This window comes from Cyprinus carpio, chromosome B14 (assembly GCF_018340385.1).
Source record: "Cyprinus carpio isolate SPL01 chromosome B14, ASM1834038v1, whole genome shotgun sequence".
NCBI classification, from domain to species: domain Eukaryota; kingdom Metazoa; phylum Chordata; class Actinopteri; order Cypriniformes; family Cyprinidae; genus Cyprinus; species Cyprinus carpio.
In genome coordinates, this window is record NC_056610.1 from 5,421,993 (window position 1) to 5,444,183 (window position 22,191).

At 41.2% G+C, this 22,191-nt stretch overlaps 1 pseudogene; it reads left to right on the forward strand.

Moving 5' to 3' along the window:
• The first annotated feature begins 10,861 nt into the window (after nucleotides 1-10,861).
• LOC109082146 lies at nucleotides 10,862-13,306 on the forward strand (annotated as a pseudogene).
• Nucleotides 13,307-22,191: the final 8,885 nt, after the last annotated feature.

Genomic DNA, 22,191 nt, shown 5'->3' on the forward strand with positions numbered 1-22,191 from the left:
ATGAAAGGGAGCCAGTAGTACAGTGCATGTCATCCTCTTTTGTCTGAAGAAAAAAATTACCAGGAAGTCCAAAGTATGGCATATCAAAAAGCGCTAGCTGCTATCACTTGATCTTGCCATCTTCAGGTGATGTGATTTCAGAAACCTGACAAAGCTCATATCAGGGTGATGATCCTGAAGTCCTGATTGGCAAAGGGAGTAAAACCAAAACTAGCTGTCTTCACCCTGTTCTCAGGACTCAGCACAACAATAAGGGCATGCAAAACTTGTTGCAAACCAAACCCCTCTTATCTATACTAGGAGAATAGTCTAAGATTGTTTCATTTGACCCATAAGCTCAAGTGAGAGGAGGATCCTACTTAATGACCCTACAACCCTAAATTATGTAAGGGTCGTAACTCACACCCATAGCACATCGCTATTCAAGGGAACTGAACCACAGTCTTTACAAGGACTCTACAAGGAACTCCCCGTGGGTGCTCTACAACAAGAAGGGTTTGCAATTTGAGGTGAGAAAACCATCCGGTTGGGTTCTAGAGATCGGAAAAGCTCTTCTTGGGGAACAGAGGACTCAATTTCAAAAACCTGCATAAGGGAGAGTTTGACTCTGCACACAACCTGAGGATGCACCAAACAAACTAGGGCAAAAAAAAAAAAATAGCTTCCAACTTTAAAGAATTATCTGTACATTCAGGTCCTGTGCTGAACCATCAGTTGGCAGATGTTTTCTATATAGTTTTGCCATTAACATCATTGATCTTGGAGGTAGAGGAGCATGGAAGATGTTGTTCCTCCTCCACAGTTCTAGACTGCTTAGCTTACTAATCCTCAATCACTACCCTCAGATCTTTCTTCTCCCTTTTCGCATTGTGTCTCTTCTGAAACATACTTCTCTGTGAAGGAGGAGCTTGAGTGGTGACACTCACCTTCTGTCTCTGTCCCCAGTCCTCAGGCCCTCAGAGGGTTTGGATTTGGACCGGCATGGAATGTCTGCAGCTCCTTCACCACTGTCTCTCTCAATGGAGACACCCTTTTATATTCACGGTTGCACTGGTAGTGATTTCATGGACTGTCGTTGGCCAGTGATATTGTTGTGTTTTAACATGTTCTGCAGGCACCGGTCATGCTGGAGGCATTACCCTAAAGTGTCTAGCTCAAATGTAGTGTGAGTTCCCTTTCGAAAGGGAGCTCTTAATAGTGAATATGTGTTCCCAAATCTAAAGTTTTACATATTGTATTTTAAATATTACAATTTAAAAGAACTGTTTTTAGTGTAATATATTAAAATGTTGTAATGTCAAAGCTGAATTTTCAGCATCATTACTCCAGTCTTCAGTGTCACATTATCCTTCAGAAATCATTCTAATATCTGGTTTGCCATTCAAGAATCCTTTTGTGTTAAAAGAAAACAGCATTCATATTTTTGTTGAAACTATTTTTTTCAGGATTCTTTGACAAATAGAAAGTTCAAAAGAACATAATTTATTTGAAATAGAAGTATTTTGTAACTTCTAAAATATAAGTCTTTTGTAATTGACTGTATGTCAATTTTGATCCATTGAATGCATCTTTATTGCTGAACAAAAAGTATTAATTTTTGAATGGTAGTGTATCGGTTTTCACAAATATGAAGCAGCACCACCTAAAAAATACATACACAGGAAAAATATATTACTATAGAAAGTTCTTTTAAATAATAAAAATAATAATTCAGAATTACTGTGAAATATTACAAACTGTGTGTTTTTGATCAAATAAATGCAGACTTGGTAACGAGAGAATCCTAAAGGAAAAAAAAAAGAGAAAGAAAAAACTTGACTGGTAGTGAAGATCCTCCTATATGGCTATACAAGATTTGACCTTACTGGGTGATACTGGGTAACCTTTCATCCCAAACTCACCACCTCACTGCCTTTACATTATTCAAAACTTTGTAATTTCACACATTATAAGTACTCTTCTATAAATGCATTTTCAATAAAATCATTTTATAATGTATAGAATAATTGTCATTCAGTTTGAAAGGCACATTTTAAACTGGGCCTTTAAACGTACTGTTATATACATGCATATGAGCAAAGTATTCGATTTACGACAATATTTCTGTCATCATTTCTAGTGTGATAAATCAATCAGACAGTAAAAACACTGTTTTATTTACCACTGACGACATGGTTGAGGATACAGCAGCAAACAGTCCTTGTATGTGTAATCAAAGTGCTGACCAGAGCAAAGCATGAGCATCAAAAACACAGCACTGCAATCAGAGCACTTCAAACACACAAGCATCTGCTGGAATAACAAAAGCCTGAGCACTCGCCCTCTCAGAAAACCACAGGAGGAGCTTTCAATCACACAACTGCACTGGACATGCAAACACACTGGAGAAACAGAGGACAGAGAAAAAGACAGAGATTGATGTTGAAGCTGCTGGGAGAGATGAGTGAGCGGTAAGGAGGTGTGTGATGTCTGAAGTGTTGTATGGTAATGTGTCTCTCATCCCACTTTTGCCTCCAGACACTCATCTCCCGTCTCAGCCTCATTTCAATCACACCACAGCCCTTCACAGATTTTTCTGGAATAAACACAAATCCATCAAACAAGCAGGTAATTAATCATCTACATAATATTTTGAGATATTACCAGTCAGATCCATTGATGATCAGTGCTAAAGCAATGGCTTGAAACACAGACATAATGATCTGGATTCTAAGGTCACTTCTGGTCAAATTATAATCACAATACTTTTAAATCCTTGAGAGCCTTGCCCATAACTTTACAGTTTTAACAATTTTCAATTAAACTGCAGCCAAGCAAATTCTCAGGAATTGCTGCTATGTGTGCATGGAAATTTAAGGATTTTTTTTTCCTACTTACTGCCAGATGAAGCGCAATAGTCTCCATAGACATTGGGGGGCCACTGTCACAAAAGGACAATTGGCCAAATCTTAAACTATCAAGGCCAGTCAACTTACATATAGTGATTAAATGTATACAGTATACTGCCAGTCAATTGTGTGGAATTAGAATGAAATATTATTTATTAAATTGATCAAAAGTAAAGACATTTATGTTACAAAACATTTCTATTTCAAATAAATGCTGTTATTTGAACTTTCCATTAATCAAACAATCTTTTTTAAAATGTATCACAGTTTCCACGAAAAATAGTGTAGTATTTTTGCATTGCAGTATTACTGTATTTTAATTTTAATCAAATCTATTATATGATCATACAAGCAAAGTGTGCCAATCAAATATCTGCTTGAACTTGTACACCAGAAAGCAGCATTGGCATCACAGGAATAAGGTACATTTTAAAATATATTACTTAAAGAAAATAGTTCTTTTTTAACTTCAATAATATTTCACAATGTTACTGTTTTACTGTTTTAATAAAATTAAATGTAGATTTGAAGCAAAGAAAAAACAAATTTGAACAAAATTAAGGACATATTCTTGCATTCAAATGCAGCTGGATGGAGGAAATTATTGTGATTTAGAGCATGTAGTTGTTGAATGGAGACAGGACTTATTCCAAGACAAACTCTTTTACAGCATGACCAGCCAAATGTTGGTGGAGAGCATGTATTTATCAGCTCACAGACTGTCTGTGAAGATGTCTGTTGAAGATGAGTCAGAGCGTGCTGATAGCACTCTCAGCTGGTAAGATCGCGGTTACAGCTATTTTTTAACTCAACAATTACCATCAGTTGTCTAATGGTCAGATACAGTCTGTCAGTCTGTAAAACTCCCCAATTTGACTCTTTTGCCAATGCAGTGGTCAGTCCATATGTGATGACACTTCATCAGAATTACTCTACAGCGAGTGGCCACCCTCGAACTGTGTGGACTGAACTCACAGAACTCCTTCCATGGCAGAGGGGTGCTGTCAAGGTGAGCGGCATTTACAGACAGTTTCTTTAGCTCATTTGGATTTATTCAAGTATGGCCTGCTTTCGAACTTGAATAAAAAAATTGTGAATTTTACAGTTGAAAAACACAATCTTTGTAGTATTTTGTAGTGTTGTACTTTAAAGGGATACTCCAACCCCAAATTAAAGTTTTGTCATTAATCACTTACTCCCATGTCGTTCCAAACCCGCAAAAGCTTTGTTCGTCTTCGGAACACTATTTAAGATATTTTAGATGAAAACCGGGAGGCTTGTGATTGTCCCATAGACTACCAAGTAAAATACACTGTCAAGGTCCAGGGAAGTATGAAATGCATCGTCAGAATAGTCCATCTGCCATCAGTGGTTCAACCGTAACATTATGAAGCGACAACAATATTTTTTATACACGAAGAAAACAAAATAACAACTTTATTCAACAATTTCACTCCTCTGTCTCTCCGAATCACCGAATGATGAACGAAACTTTTACGGCTTTGGAACGACATAGTGATTAATGACAAAATTTTCATTTTGAGGTGGAGTATCCCTTTAAGTGGACAGAACATATAATATAAAGTCAATATCTTTTTAATATCTTTTTATACTGTATAACATTTATATCATAGAATATGTAATTTAAAAACACCCTATCTTTTTTTTTTAAATGGATGTGATATACCTTATTGTGAAAAATTTACCAGTGCATGTTTAATGTTTTGAACATTTGAAAGTGTTTTGACCTCATAATCTTTGACCCGAGTCTTCATGATGTTTTATTAACAAGGTTCGGGAGGAGCACGTCAGATACTTAGCCTAATTAGCACAGGTGGAGCTCACTTAAGATAATCAACACTAGGGTATAAATACAGCTGACTTTCCCCTATCCATTGACGGATCTTATCAGCATTCGGTTTGCACCTTTTGCCATTATATGGCAGACTCAGCTTCTCTCATTTAGAAGACGAGGTCTATATTGGGGATTTTTCAGTTCTCTGGCCAATACCGGGTCCAGGATCGCGCCTTCTCCGCCAGACACCGCCGTAAGCTCCGTGCTCTATTGCGGCCGCCGCTCTGCTCGACCAGCACATGCTCCCCACGACGCCGAGGCTTAACCTCGCATCTACCGGCGTCACGTCCAATTTTTCCCCGGCGTCCTTTTATCTTTAGACTGTGCCTACAATTCCTCCAATCGTGAAGTGGACCGCATGTAATCCCGAGGAAAAAGGCGATTAATTCCTCACTGGCTTCCCGCTTCGACTCAACCTTTTACCGTGGCTCATCCGGCCGCAGCGTCATCATGCAGCCGGGCCTCAAGCTCTCGCGCTAGCGGCACAGGCTGTGTCGCAAATACATTTTTAGGTAAGTCGCTAAAAGGTGTCATTGGTTGCTGAAAGTTGTTAAAGACGTTGTGACACAAGGATCTTGATATTATTTTCAGCCACGTCACAAACGTTGTAGAATACAAATACATTTCTAAGATTTTCTTAATTTCGCGAGTATTTCCTGTATTTTAAATTACACTTCACTCAGATAAACGGATGAAAGACTGATTTGCGAGAAAATTACTTCAGCTATGTACCTAAACGACTATCGATTATCCACCTTTTTCCTCAACGCGGAAGTGAGCCTATTGGTGAGACTTTCATTTCATTAGCCGCTATAGGTAAATAACGAGGAGAATAACAACGTGCAGTAAACAGCAAAACTGTTTGCAGTACAAACTAGTGTTCTTTATTAAGATAACAGATTAAAATAATGATAGGACACATCAATTGTCAATATCAAGCAGCAAAACCAACTGTTTTGTACAGCTAAAAATAAGGTTTACCACTAAGAAACAATCAACAAGTACAACCTAATTCACATGTGACGTGAGTATTAGGCACGTCTCTCCAAGTCTAGCCAACGTGCGCATCGGCTAGTTTTTCAATACTTTTTTCTTCGCGTTATTAAGAGGAAATGCACGTGTTTTAAACCTAATAACCTTAAAGTTGCACGTTTAAAAAAAAAAAAAAAAAAAAAAAAAAAAAAACCTGCAGTTCTCGCTCCCGCAGGAGCCTCTATCTATATTTCTCCACTGCCGCTGCAGTGTCCGCAGGAGCCTCTATCTATATTTCTCCACTGCCACTGCAGTGTCTGCTCCCGCAGGAGCCTCTATCTATATCTCTCCACTCCCACAGGAGCTTTTCCCTATTTTCTCCACTGCCCCTGCAGTGTCCGCTCCCTCAGGAGCCTCTATCTATATTTCTCCACTGCCGCTGCAGTGTCTGCTCCCGCAGGAGCCTCTATCTATATCTCTCCACTCCCACAGGAGCTTTTCCCTATTTTCTCCACTGCCACTGCAGTGCACTTCTACAGAGAAGAGGGGAGAAAAAAAAAATAAAAAAACCCTGGCCCTTATCAAACAATAGCCTTTAAAATTACCTGAAATACATATATAATAGCAATGAGGCCTCGGTGATCGGTTTAAATGAGGTATGAAAAGCAATTAACGATACCGTTCTATTGAACAAACTTAACGTACTTTAAACAACATAATGTACATGCATTGTCAAAAGCCTTCAAAGGGCACCAACTTTCCAATGATTGTTTCTCCATGTGACTGTGCAATTTAATCCTCATTTGGCTAAACATTTAATTCAAATGTACACTTAATCTTGAATTTTTAAACAATTCTTTACAACAGAGGTGCTACGGCAATCATAAATCCTTGAAGGTGGACATCAAAAGTTGCCATTTTTTCATCCGAGCCCTCTTGATGTAAAAAATAAAAAAAACAAAAAAAACTTTTTTGACTTACCGCAGCAGGCAGATCACTCACTGTTCATGATGCACAAACCATTGGAGGAAAATCCCCAATACTGATTTGGGGGTTTATATGAACGTGTTGAGGGGAGCTGACTGTCTAATAAAAAGTTTACGTGGTATAATTTCACAAAGCTTGGGAGAACATTCTGGTTTTGCTTATTAAATCAGATTATGCATATGATTATTGATATATAACTAAATGATATGAAATGATATGTACATGAATTATATAACAAAAATTAACTGTAATTACATATTTAGGTTAAATAAATATGTCAGTCTTCATTTATTTATTTTTCCTTCTCCTTTTTAGGAAACATATCAAAGAAACAAACCAACTGACTTACCCAGTCATTTATATATATTATTTAATAAAAAAAAAAAAAAAAAACTGTAAAACCGTGATATTTTTGGCTTAAGGCTAACGATCAGCCCTTTCGATGCCCCGCCTTCTCAGTTTTGCATTAGCCAATGGAGTGGCTACTTGGAAAATTCTGGGGTAAGAAACTCCTAATCGATCCGTCAGCTCCGTATAACTTGCTATTTTGAAACACAATCACCTCGATTACTCTTGATGATTTCTGAAATTCTGGGAGAGGAAGAAAAAAAAGAAAAAACCTTATATATGTCATGGGTCTTAGCACTTGGCTGGCAAAAGTCGACATCACCTCAGATTTCAGAGTTATGCCTATGCATCCAGATTCATAACACTTATTTTGGGTACACTGGCACAGGAAATTCTATTATTTAATTTTTTGTACACTTAACTTTCGAATGCAAAGACCGCACCAAGATTTTCTGACACGTTATCGGAAGCAGCTCATCGGATTTTTAAACAGTTACACAAAGTAATCCTCATAGCATCTACCCATTTAGACAACCCAAATTGTTCTTAGTATTGAACTCCCTGGCAGGTGCTGCAAGAGCTCTCCCGGTTGAGCGAATGTTTTTCTTTCAACTATCGGTGTTGCTTAGTCGTCTGCGCAGTAAGTATTAAACTTCCGTCGAATGCTGCAAGAGCCCTCCTGGTCAAGCGATCTTGGCCTTTCCATCCGACTACCGGCGAACCTGACCAGTCCGTGTCGTGAGTATTGAGCTCCCACTAGATGCCGTCAAGAGCCTCCCGGCTACACTCCCTTATTTTAAAATAAATAAATAAATAAATAAATAAAATAAATAAATTAATAAAAGCTTCACTGTCTGGCCAAATACTGGCCAGTCAACTTTACCTTTCCATCTTATGTTCGGAGAGGCTTACCCGTTTGATGTCGCGAGTATTTACCTCCCACCAGACGTCGGCGAGAGCCTCCTGCCTAGACAACATTACTTTTCCTTTCTACGGTCGGCGAGGCTTACCCGTTCGGTGCTGCGAGTATTGAGCTCCTGTCGGATGTCGGCGAGAGTCTCCCGGCTAGACTACTTTTTTCATCCTATGGTCAACATAGGCTTACCCGTCCGATGCTGTGAGTATTGAGCTCCAATCGGACATCGGCGAGAGCCTCCCGGCCACACACCCTTACCTTTTCCTCCTTCGGTCAGCGAGGCTTACCCGTTCGATGCCTTGAGTATTGAGCTCCCATCGGACGCAGGCGAGAGTCTCCTGGCAACACAACTTTACCTTTCCATCTTGCGTCCGGAGAGGCTTATCCATTCGATGCCTTGAGTATTGAGCTCCCATCGGATGTCGGCAAGAGCCTCCCGGCTAGACAACCTTACCTTTTCCTTTCTACGGTCGACGAGGCTTACCCGTTCGATGCCTTGAGTATTGAGCTCCCATCGGACGTCGGCGAGAGTCTCACGGCTACCTAACTTTTCGTTCCTGTTTGACGGGTGGCGATGCTTAGCCGTACGACGTTAATAGTCTTGACCTCCTGCCAAACGCTGTCCAAATCTTTTCCCCCCGCCTGGTGAGGCTTACCCGTTCGATGCCCTGATCTCCCATCGGATGCCGCGAGAGCCCGCGCAGTCGGGTTTTCCTTTTCCCGCTCCCTGGCCGGTGAGGCTTACCCGTCTGATGCCGTTGAACATTGTGCTCGTGTCAGATGTCGGCGAGAGTGCTCCCGGTTGGGTTTCTTTACTTGCTGCCCACAAACAGGTCTTATCCATCTGATGCCGTGAGTATTGATCTCCCGTCGGATGTCGCTAGAGTCCTCTTTGCCGTCGGCCCAAAGCCTGTTTATCTGCTCAACTGAGAGGACCTACACGTCCGTCGTCCTGAGTCTTGATCTCCAGTCGGAGGCTTCATGGGCCCTCTCGGTCAGTTATCTGCCCTGGTTGCCCACTGATTAGCAGGGGCTCATCAGCCAGTAGGGCCTGTACGCCAACACTGTGACCTATTCCAGTCGAGGCAACTCGGGCCCATCTGGTCGGGCTATTCAATCACGCTGCTCCTCCTTCTTCGGCCGGTAGGGCTCATCCGTTCCAATGCAGTGAGGTGCTCCGGTTGAGCAACGGCTCGAGCCCTCCCGACCGGGCGCCACAAATCACGTAGTTCAATACCAGCAGCCGGTAGGGCCTACCTTTCCAAATGTACAAGTCATTCCCACCGGAATACGTAGGCTCTTCCGGCCTGCCAACCAGCTGACTTTCCAAATATCAGCCCCCGCCAGATCTCAATGCTATTGTGGGGGGGTCCTTAGTCTGGCGGCTGTCCTTTTGCTATTGCCTTTTTGTGGGGGTACTCTAGGTTCGGGCCGTTCCCGAGCTCGGAGCCCTTCCCCGGACAGCACGCCAAATATGCATTATATACTTCAGCTAATTATATGTAAGTGTGAACTCGTGAAATGATGTTTTATTAACAAGGTTCGGGAGGAGCACGTCAGATACTTAGCCTAATTAGCACAGATGGAGCTCACTTAAGATAATCAACACTAGGGTATAAATACAGCTGACTTACCCCTATCCATTGACTGTTTATCAGCATCCCCCCTCCACCCCATCTCCTCCACCCCTTCATTTTACACTTATGTAGGGGGGGGTACTCTAGGTTCGGGCCATTCCCGAGCTCGGAGCCCTTCCACGGACAGCACGCCAAATATGCATTACATACTTCAGCTAATTATATGTAAGTGTGAACTCGTGAATCCTCCCATTTCGCTTGATTCCCACATCTGCTACCTGCACAGAGATCAACAGCGCAACTGGGTTTTAGGATGCCAGGTTGAGGTCACAAATGGGTTAAAATTTTAATGATGTATCGATTGTGCGAGTAGGATGCATTTCACACAAAATCTGGCAACTGGACAACCTTGAGATAATATATTGATGTGATCATTCATATATTACGAGATTTGTGCCACGCAAGTTAGGGGAGTTTCGAGAGAGAAATAACAAAACGTGAGGGGTGTGGGAGATGGGTGTGAAATACGGGAGACTCCTGGGGAAAACAGGAGTGTTGACAGGTATGGATTCAAACTCAGGACGCCCATAGCACAACAGCACGGTATATCGGCATGCTGTCCACAAGGCTATCTGTGCAGAATACTGCATTTTATAACACAAAAATGTGTTCTGTGTAAAGAGCACCTTTGGTGTATATAACACAATACTTATCCATAGAGCATGATGATGCTATTGGCACTTTGTAGACTGGATGAACAGTATGTGTAAATCATTAAAGAAGGAATGTGGGTATAGTTGTTTTCAATTAATTCCTCTGTCTTTTTATCATCATCAGCTTAAAGTTAAACAAAGAAAATCTATATGGCACAAAAAAAGAAACACTGGTCAAGTTTAGAATTTTTGAGCCAAATGAAACAAGCAATTTCTGAACAATACAGAACACCCCATAACAAAAGGACAAAGCACTTATTTTGAGATTATTTGGGAAAGATAATTACCTTTCAAAGTTCACCATATCTGTAGACGGGGAACTTGAAGAAGGTTATTAGGTGTAACACTGGGAGATTCTGCTCCAGAAATGGTTTGACCGAAGATCAAGACATTAGATAGCTGTGCCTTGGTAGCAATGTGGTTAAAGGAACTCATCAGAACTTACAAGTGTCAAGTATCAAGTCTCTGGATCGTTTACCATTATTACTGTTAAGACTGGGTGAGAAAATAAACTCTTGAAATACAATTCTAGAAGAATGTGATTGCTCAAGATTGGTATTTCCACACTGATTAATTAGTTCCCTTTGTTTCCAAGGCTGGTGAGTATGGTGGTCACTCTTAGAGAATGGGCCCATAAAAGCCTTCAGGAAGAAGAAAGGCCAGATTCTTTCTTAGAGCGCTTCAGAGGATCTGAACTCCGAATTGCTCCCAGTCGGACAAGCATCAGTAGACCCGATCATGATGGAAGCAACAGTGCCAAGTTGTATAAAATCTCTATTGCCTAGTCTAACACACATGCAACCACATACAATGTTGAAATGCATCTGGTTGCCAGGAAAAGGCTGATGTTTTCATATTGGCACATGCTGATGACCTGTACTACCGCTGGCTGTTTGTAATTGCCACAGCTGTATTGTACAACTGGTGCTTTGTGGTGGCTAGGTAAAACAAACTAAATGTCTGTTTTTGGAAAATTTAAAGCTGAAGTACTGAACATCAAAAGCAATTCTGAGCTAAGATTCTTAAATGAATCCAGTGATTCCAGAGTAAAACTAGCCAGTAAATTATACAGTAAAATAATCTGAATACTTTAAGAGGAGGAAAGAATAGACCTACTCATTTTGGATTCTGAATGCTGCATGTAGGGTTTGTGAGGAAGGTATTTGTAGTAGCTGTTCTTCCATTAAATCCAAGCGGTATAATTAGACCTCAAGAGCAAGTGTGTGTGATCTATGTTCTTATTTTGATGATGATTCATGTAAAAAAGTGTTTTTGTGTCATGTGTGAAAGGGTTAGTCCTGACTAAAGCTGATGGTGTTTCATTATTAATTATATCCCAAACACAGGGCGTGCTTTGATGATCTTCAAACCAGGAACTTCATTCTGTGGCTGGTTTTGGATAATCTCTCTGAAGTCATTTATATACTGGACACCTGTGTGAGACTGAGAACAGGTCAGAATCTTACAGCATCTATCATGTTTTTGGAGTTGCTGTGACACTTTCCTCTAACAATTCATAAGGCATTTTTGGTACAGTGAATATGAGTAATCATGAAGATCTGACAATGTTTTTCTTCACTATAGGTTTCCTTGAGCAAGGTCTTCTGGAGAAGGACCTAACCAAGTTAAGAGAAAGCTATGTTCACACAATGCAATTCAAGCTATACCTGCTATCCATACTACCCACTGATCTAGCCTACATCGCCATTTAGCATTCACGTGCCAGAGCTGTGTTTCAATCGACTGATGTGCTTCTCACGTCTATTTGAGTTCTTCGACCGCACTGAGACCCACACAAGCTACCTCAACATATTCAGAATTTGCAGCTAGGTGCTCTATATCCTAGTCATTATTCACTGGAATGCTTGCATCTACTTTGCCATCTCTAAGTCTCTGGGATTTGGATCTGACCAGTGGGTCTACCCAAACATCTCTGATCCTGAGTTTGGGGCACTCACTCGAGGATATGCCTACTGCCTCTATTGGTCAACCCTCACCTTGACGACCATTGGGGAAATGCCAGCTCCGGTGCGGGATGAGGAGTATCGTTTTGTTGTTTTTGATTTCCTTGTTGGCGTTCTCATTTTAGCCACCATTGTTGGTAATGTAGGAGCCATGATATCAAACATGAATGCCAAACGGACTGAGTTCTAGGCTCACGTTGATGACATCAAACGCTACATGCAGTTCAGAAAAATCAGCAAAGAGCTTGAAGCCAGAGTCATCAAATGGTTCGACTACTTGTGGACCAACAAGAAAGCAATTGATGAGCAGGATGTCCTTAAGAATCTGCCCAACAAACTACTGGCTGAGATTGCTATCAATATGCACCTGGATACACTGAAGAAGGTCTGTATCTTCCAGGACTGTGAAGCTGGGCTTTTGGTGGAACTGGTGCTCAAGCTGCAGCCACAGGTCTTCAGTCCCAGAGACTATGTCTGCCGAAAGGGAGACATAGGAAAAGAGATGTACATCATCAAAGAGGGTCACCTTGCTGTTGTGGCTGATGATGGGGTGACCCAGTATGCACACCTGACGGGCGGCAGCTGCTTTGGTGAGATTAGTATCCTCAACATCAAAGGCAGCAAAATGGGCAACCAACACACAGCTAACATCCGAAGCACTGGCTATTCTGACCTCTACTGTTTGTCAAAGGATGACCTGATGGAGGCTGTAATGGAGTATCTGGATGCTAAGAAAGCTCTGGAAGAGAGGGGAAGAGAGATCCTTCTAAAGGAGGGTCTGCTGGAGGAGTTGGACACAGGTTGAATTTGACAAGAATGGGTTGAGGAGAAAGTGGAGAGGCTGGAAGCTTCTCTTGAAATACCATAGACTCGGTTTGCTCGTTTACTGGCTGAGTACACAGCGACCCAACAGCATCTGAAGCAGAGACTGACAGCACTGGAGTGTACGACATGGCACTCTGGCAGTGGATTCCTATCAGATGGCAATGAAAGCATTGTTGATGGTGATGGTACACAAGTCAAGTCAAGTCAAGTCATCTTTATTTATATAGCGCTTTAAACAAAAAAGATTGCGTCAAAGCAACTGAACAACATCAATTAGGAAAGCAGTGTGTCAATAATGCAAAATGACAGTTAAAGGCAGTTCATCATTGAATTCAGTGATGTCATCATGCAGCTCAGTTCAGTTTAAATAGTATCTGTGCAATAATTTGCAATCAAGTCAACGATATCGCTGTAAATGAAGTGTCCCCAACTAAGCAAGCCAGAGGCGACAGCGGCAAGGAACCAAAACTCCATCAGTGACAGAATGGAGAAAAAAACCTTGGGAGAAACCAGGCTCAGTTGGGGGGCCAGTTCTCCTCTGGCCAGACGAAACCAGCAGTTCAATTCCACACACAGTGAGGACAACATATACTGTAGTCTTAATGATCATTCAATAGCAATAATACATGACACTTTACAACAATGATTAGGGATGCACAGAATGTTCAGCTACCAAAATTATTTAAACCGAATAAGCGAAAAAGACCAAATAATATGTACCGAACAATTCGTAATGAGAATCATTTATAAATCTGCATGCTGTTGTCAACAAAAAGAAGCACTGAGATCTTCCTGTGGGTTTCTGCCAAAATAAAAGCAGAGAAAAAGCAACAACTCCATTAACATTCATAAATGATAGTATTGTAATTTCACTGTTGTTCTGTAAAATAAAATAAAAAAGACAATAATAATGATAATAATAATTACCCTACAACAGCTCTATTAATACATTTATTATAACATACAAATAGTGTTCAAACTGGGATATGTAATATATTCTAATGTTTTAAAAGAATTCTCTTCTGCTCAGCAAGGCTGTCTTTATTTGTACAGTAAAAAATACATGCCTGATTCAAGTCTCAAAAATGGCCAAAAAAATATTATTTTACTAACTTATTAATTTTAAGTTAAATTGTGCTTTGTTGGTATAATGTCTGCTAGAATGTTAAAAAATTTCCAGAGTTAAGTAAATATTTTTTAATTGTTCTTTTGTAATTGTTTTTTTTATTATTATTATTATTTTATTTGAAAAGCAAGACAAAACAATAAAAAGCACTCTTTGGCTATTTAATAAAAAAAATGCCAAAAAAAAGGCAAAATAAGCTACATGGGGAAAAAATGCAAAAAAAAAAAAAAAAAAAAAAAAAACCTTTTCGGTATTGAGCATTCGACTCAGTGTTTCATTTTGTTCGGCTTCGGCCAAGAATTTTCATTTCGGTGCTTCTCTAACAATGATAGAAGTTAAAAGTTACACATCATTTTTTTATATGCATGTGGGATTGTTTCATTTTTATTTATTCAGTTAGTGTCATGGAACAGACCTCAATTAAGTGTCTTACAAAAGACACTTTTTGAAATATACAATTAATTTGTGTGATGAGACTCCAGACATATCGGTCTTCAAGAAACAAACAAACAAAAACTTCTAGATTAATTCTACAAATGTTTTATTCTACATTTATGAAGAGGTACCAATCATCTTTCATAAGTTCTGTCATGTTGAGATCACATGACAGTACTGTATGTCTCTTTATGTAGGACTGCTAGATTCAAAAATTATTTTATACCAGCTGCCATCTGTCACAGATTCACCAGCCACATCAGCCACACCAGCCACCTACACCCGTTCACTATCACCAAATTACTAATTACGAACACCTGATTCCACTTCTATCAGCATTCCGATGTCGTCTCAACCCTTCAATCAAACAGCCAATGTCCATCTATGAAGACACTGTGGGTCTAGAGAGCTTTCTGCAAAGAAACATCTAACCGCTTGTCACACCGAGGATTCCTCATACACTGCCACTTCACTGAGCACCCAAGCCGATTTAAACTAACCGTTATCACCTATCAACCATGGAACGGGCTCGCCGAGTCATCAGAGGGCTCTGTCTGTACTGTGGGTCCCAGGAGCACCTCTTGCTCTCCTGTACAGTCCATATTCATCCTGATGTTTCAAGTATGCCTCAAATTGATATGTATATGAACCACTCTTTTCCACTCAAGGTCTTAGTGGATTCGGGAGCTTCAGGAAATCAAGCTCCCTTGACACCGTAATTCCACCATCTACCAAATCTCCAATATTCAAGGAAAACTGCTGAGCAAGGGCTTCGCACCCCGGAAGTCACTCTTCACATTGGAAACTTCCATGCTGAACGGATTTCGTTCCTGGTGCTGGAGGAGGCTACCATAGATATCATCCTGGGGCATCCCTGGCTGGCTAAACATAATCCTGACATTTACTGGAACTCCGGGAAAATACTTTGGTGGAGTGAATCCTGTTTCAGGACATGTTTAGCAGATCTCCCTCTTCCAGGCCGAGCTAAGCTCTCCATATTGCTCTGCTCTACCACTGTTGAGAGCCCAGCTTCACAAAGCTCAGTCCACATTCCAGTTGCCTAATAGGGTGTTCCAGGATGTGTGCAGCAAGGTCGCAGCAACACATCTTCCACCGCATCCATGGGATTGTGCGATCAAACGGCTGCCTGGGGCAGAATTACCTAAGGGACATGTCTATCCCCTATCGATCCTGGAGCGTGCTGCTATGGAAGAGTACATCAAGTAGGCATTACATCAGGGGTTCACCTGTCCTTCCACTTCTCCTGCAGCATCCAGTTTCTTCTTTGTGGTGAAGAAGAATGGAGGCCTACGCCCCTTGTATCGACTATCGAGCACTCAACTCCCAAACCATCAATTTTTCCTATCCACTCCCTCTGGTGCCATCCTCGTTGGAGGAGCACTGTGGTGCCCGGATCTGAAACTAGATCTGCGCAGTGCTCTAGTCCACATTCGAAGAGGAGACGAATGGAAAACCGCATTCATAACACCATCTGGGCATTACTAGTACCTGGTAATGCCATATGGCCTTTCAAACTCACCATCCATCTTCCAAAACTTCATGAATGAAATCTTCCATGATATGCTCAATCAATTCATAATCATCTACATCAACGGCATTCTCATTTACTCACCCAATCTCAAGGAACACCAACAGCATGTTTCCCAGGTACTCCAACATCTCCGCGAGCACCACCTCTATCTCAAGCAGGAAAAGTGTGAGTTCCATCTAACCACCATTCAGTTCCTGGGCTACATTATCACACCAGAGGGAGTCCAAATGGACCAGAACAAGGTGGAAGCAGTAAGGAAATGGCCACAACTCATGGTCAAAGAGCTGCAGAGATTCCTGGGATTTGCAAACTTCTATCGGCGCTTCATATCCCATTATTGTCAACGGTCGGCTCCACTTACCTCTCTCCTCCGTCAGAAGCCCAAGAACCTCTCCTGGATGCCTGAAGCCACACAGGTATTTCTGCAGCTCAAATCCTCTTTCTGCACCGCTCCAGCTCTAACCCATCCAGATCCTAACCATCATTTCTTGGTGGAAGTGGATGCTTCCACTCTAGGAGTAGGTGCAGTATTATCTCAAAGGAAGGGTAAACCACCCGTACTCCATCCATGCGCACACTTCTCCAAGAAGATGACCCTGCGAAGCAGAATTACGACATCGGGAACTGCGAGTTACTGGCCATCAAACTCATGCTGGAAGAGTGGTGGCACTGGTTGGAAGGGGCTCAACATCCCTTCAAAGTCGTAACTGATCACAAGAACCTCCAATACCTCTGTGAAGCTAAACGTCTCAATCCCCAACAAGCCTGATGGGCCCTATTCTTTACTCGTTTCTGATTCACAGTAACTTACCGCCCTGGGCATAAGAACCTCAAAGCAGACGCTTTATCATGACTTCACCAACCAGATCCTTCACCAGATAAACTGGAACCCATTCTCTCACCCACAGTGTTCACAAGAGGCCTCGGAACTCCCCGCAGTTGACTTCTGGTTCCGTGAGAGCAAGAGGGTATGAGACTCAGCACATGTCCATCTCCAGCAGGCAGCACGTGCAGTGCCCGTCGAGCACCCACACCTGTTTACCAACCAGGTGACCGAGTTTGGCTCTCCACTCGAGATATTCATCTCCGGCTGCCCAGCAGGAAGCCCCCGTTATGTTGGTCCTTTCCCTATCACAAGGCAAATTAATGAGGTCACATATGAGCTCCACCTACCAGACATCTACCGCATCTCACCCACCTTCCATGTGTCTTTGCTGAAACCTTTCACTAATCCACTTCTCCCTCCTTCTGCAGAGCACAAGATACTTCCTCCTCCCGGGGTTGACCCCAACGATACCATCTACAGAGTCCAAGAGATCCCGATGGAGGGGCGGCCGGTGCCAGGATCGTGGATTGGGAGGGGTACGGTCCCTAGAAGAGATCATGGGTGGACAAAGATGATATTCTGGATCTGTCAATCATCTCCAACTTCCACCAGTCGCACCCAGATCGTCCCGCTCCTAGGGTCGTTCTCGCCATTGGTCATGAGAGCCAGGAGACACACATGGGGGAGGGGGTACTGTCACAGATTCACCAGCCACACCAGCCATCTACACCCATTCACAATCACTAGATTACTAATTACGAATACCTGATGTCACTTACCTGAGCACTATATCTGTTCACTCACCTCAGTATCTTACTGACTGGTCTTAAGGTTGCATACCTTACCTCATGCCTCTCCACATGACTCTGGATCTCCGTGGCTCTGTGTCTCCCACCGTCTTGCTGGATCTTCCAGAAGAGGATTACGATAAGGACTGTTACACTTCAGTTTCAAGAGCTAAAGTTATGTTTCAGTTTTAAAACTTACTGTTTAAAGCTCTCCTTCAGTTTGTGTAAATAAAGAATCTCTGAATCGTTCTTCCTGTGTATGCCTCTCTATCCAGCCATGACACCATTGGTCTTTTAAATTCCTAATAATTGTATGTATATTGTTAAAGGAAGTCTTTGTTTTTGTATGTGTGTTGTGGTGGTGGGTGATTGATTTGTTGATTGTATGATTTACTGCTCACTGTGTAACAAATTGCCCTCTGTGGATAATATAGTTGACCTTGACCTTGACCAGCCATGCCATGCATTTTATTTATGCTAATGTTAATTAGAGATGGGGAGTATTGTACATTTTTGAGTACAGTTGCTGTCATGATTCTGTCAGTGTAAGCTGTGATGTTGAATCTCTAGCACCAAAAAAATTCATATTGTCCTGATTTGTGAATGTAAATTTGCAGTCTGAATTTGATGAGATAAAAGCACTACACACATCCTGTCCTAACAAAAACAATCAAGTGTATTCTGATTCACTAATGAATAATTTAGGCTGCGTCTTTTAATGATTCAGTTTGACCAAACTTTCACTGAATCATTATTGTATTTGTGGGGCTTTACATCAAATGCAAATAGCGCACTTGTTGGCAAGTGCTATTCACATTAGCTCCACACATAGACTGGCTCCACCTACCAATAACCTAACACAAGGTTAAAAAAGACACATTTCATTCATCAGCATAAATAGTGTAGGCAGCAGAGAGTCAGACTTACAGAATTGTCAATTGACCATATCGACATGGGTTCAAATCCACATTTTACTGAGCTATATATTATTTACACTTTGGGTCTCATTCATGAAATACGAGCAGAATGACTTTTTGTGTTAATCGTTCATAAAGACGCTGTGACGTAAACGTTCGAATTCATGAAAATGCTCGTATTTTCTGTACACCTGAGTAGGGTTGCACCAGCCATTCGTAAGTTCTTACTCAAATTAGAGTGTTAAGTCCACACTAGAGGCTTAGTAACTACTTGCTAGTTTGTAACTAAGTCTATACATTATTTGGTTGCACCAGTTGTTCGTAAGGCAGGACATACAGTAGTAAGTAGTTCGTAAACTCTCCGTAAAGTAATGTGTAGTCGCATAATATGACGTTTACCCTAAATCATCATATAGAAACCTTCAAATATGTAAGCAGAACTTGTTTAAATGCTATGAAATATAATTTATTCTTCATTCTAACTTATTTTGCCTCATGTATACTAACGGTAAAAACATAAACAAATTTCAATTAAAAACGATTCATTAATAACATTAGTCTATATGTAAGCTATTTTTAAATATACAGTTGTGGCCAAAAATATCGGCACCCTTGGTAAATATGATCAAAGAACGCTGCGAAAATTAATCTGCATTGTTAATCCTTTTGATCTTTTATTTAAAAAATTCTCAAAAATGTATCCTTTCATTGGATAATAAGAATTTAAAACGGAGGGGAAATATCATTATGAAATGAATGTTTTTCTCAAATACTCGTTGGTCACAATTATTGGCACTCCTATAAATTCTTATTTAAGTAAAATATCTCTGAAGTATATTCCCATTCATATTCACACATTTGAGCACTCCAGCATGATTATAAACATGAAATCATCCAGCTCTGGCTTCCTGTTTCACAGAAATATAAACAGGAGGGAAAACAAAGCCCAAATTCCCTTAATCATCCATCACAATGAGAAAAACCAAAGACTATAGTTCTGATGTGCAGCAACAGATAATTGAGCTTCACAAATTGATGAAGTGGCTTTAAGAAAAGAGCTAGAGCAGTGAAAATTTCCATTTCCACCATCAGGGCAATAATTAAGAATTTCCAACCAACAGAAAATGTTACAAAACTGCCTGGAAGAGGACGTGTGTCTATATCGTCCTAATGTGCGGTGAGAAGGAGAGTTTGAGTAGCTAAAGACTCTCCAAGGGACACAGCTGGAGAATTGCAAAAAATTGTCAAACAGAACCTAAATCAACACATGTTGTTTGGGAGGGTTACAAGAAAAATTCTCCTAGGTCATTCAAAAAGAAACTAAAGCATATTCAGTTATCAGCCATGTTATCAGAATGGTCTCTGATCTCTTGTCAGGTGTTCTCTAACCTCATCAGGCATTATAGGAGAAAATTTAGACCTGTTAAAGTGGCAGATGGAGGTTTCAAAAAGTATTGAATAAAAGGGTGCCATTAATTGTGGCCAATGTGTATTAGAGAAAAAACATTTATTTCATAATGATATTTCCCCCCATTTTAAATTCTTATTATCCAATGAAAGGATACATTTTTGTGAATTTTTTAAATAAAAGACCAAAAGGATTAACAATGCAGCCTTTTTTATCATATTTACCAAGGGTGCCAATATTTTTGGCCATGACTGTAAATAACATTCAGAAACTGTAACTGAAATAAATAAGGATCAATAAATACTGAAAGAAAAAAAAAAACATAAGAAATGCCATTTATTTATTATTTCATCTGACAAGCGCAACACGGGCTGAAGCGCACGCTGTAGATGGGGTATTGAAGATGCGTTAAAAAAGAAACAAAGTACATTTATTCACATATTGTTCTCTCTCTCTCTTAATATGTAGTTGAGTGTAAATGTCAGCAGCATATCAGATCATCATCAGATCATCATATCAGATTGAATGTTGTCGGGTAAAAGAAGAACATATTGATGCAGTTCACTCAGTCTGCTATTTTATTCCAACCATTACTCTTGACAAGACACTTCCGTAAATATTTAGCTTATACGTAGAGTTACACTTGAGCTAAGTGTAATGGTGCAATGAAAAAATATTTAGTAGTGTGTAAGTTGTAACTTAGTGGCCATTTATGTCAAAACTAGGCTAAGTTGTAACTTACGTACAATTGGTGCAACCGGCCCCAGCTCCTTACCATGTGTTCATGGTGCATAAAACGTTCCGTGTTCTTTTTGGCAAACTGATGACACTGAATTTTGATGCACTGCCATCATAATATTGTATAAGTTGGTTTGTGCTGTCGGGACAAATACTACACCGATCAACTACCCTACTAGTACAATGACTGAACAACAATGGAGACGCTACTACTGGTTATATTGCATTATAAAATACTGCATTTTATATTCAGTAATATTCTTCAAAATTAGATACTAGTAAAACGTCACTGCCTTGGATATTCCACATCATGGCAACCAAAATCGTCAGCTGGAAAAATGCTGTGCCACCAAAGCTTTCTCAAGCGCCACCAGCTGGCCATTTTCAGAAGAGCGCCTGGCATTTTTCAGCTGGCTAAAAAACGCTTTGATGGACACGTTGATTGAATATTTATTGTTAGGCATATGCATGGCCGGCTCTAGCTTTTTTTTTTTAAGAAAGCAGCTGATATTTGTCATAGCAACAGCTAGAAGCTAGTGGACTGCAGAATGCTGGAAGTGTAGGGCTGCTGCTGCTGCAGTGGAACGTTCTACTGGCTTTCACTTCTTTCACTTCACATGCGCATGCACTTCACAGTATTTCTCTACTTCGCACTACTGTAGTCTTCGTATGTTTGCGTTTGTAGCTCCGCAGCTTCTCACTCCCACGAGTCCCCAGCTCTCTCAAGCCGGCTTAAATACCGGTTCCCCATGCCAATCACTGCAACGAGATCCAGGTGTTAATCATTTTTCACTTGCCCCACTTACCACCGCTCGTCTCCTCACTTGCTCTCCCGTTGCAGACCTAGCTGAACCACGCCTCCCCCGCCATATACCCCCACCGCCCGACTCAGGCCGGGGAGCCATCCGGCCTGCAGCCCCCCCCCATTCCTGGAGAGGAAGTCGGCCACAGCCATCTGCGCCCCCGGCCTGTGAATCACCTTGAACGTAAACGGCTGTAAAGCTAGATACCAACGGGTGATTCACGCTTTGATGGACACGTTGGTCTGCAACAGAAAGGGGAGAGAAAAGTTAGGAGAGTGCAGGAGCAGTCCGCCACACAGGGCAGCCTTAACCCGGGTAAAGGCCTGTTGGCACTGCTCTGTCCACTGGACTGTATCTGGTACCTCCTTTTTAGTGAGGTGAGTCAGCGGGCTGGTGAGGTCCGAATAATGAGGAATAAACCTCCTGTAATATCCCGACAGCCCCAGGAACTGCCTCACCTCCTTTTTGGTCTTGGGCCTAGGGCAGGTCGCAATGGCTGCAAGCTGAAAGGAAGCGTCACAAATTGGTGTAATCCAAACGGAGTGGTGAAGGT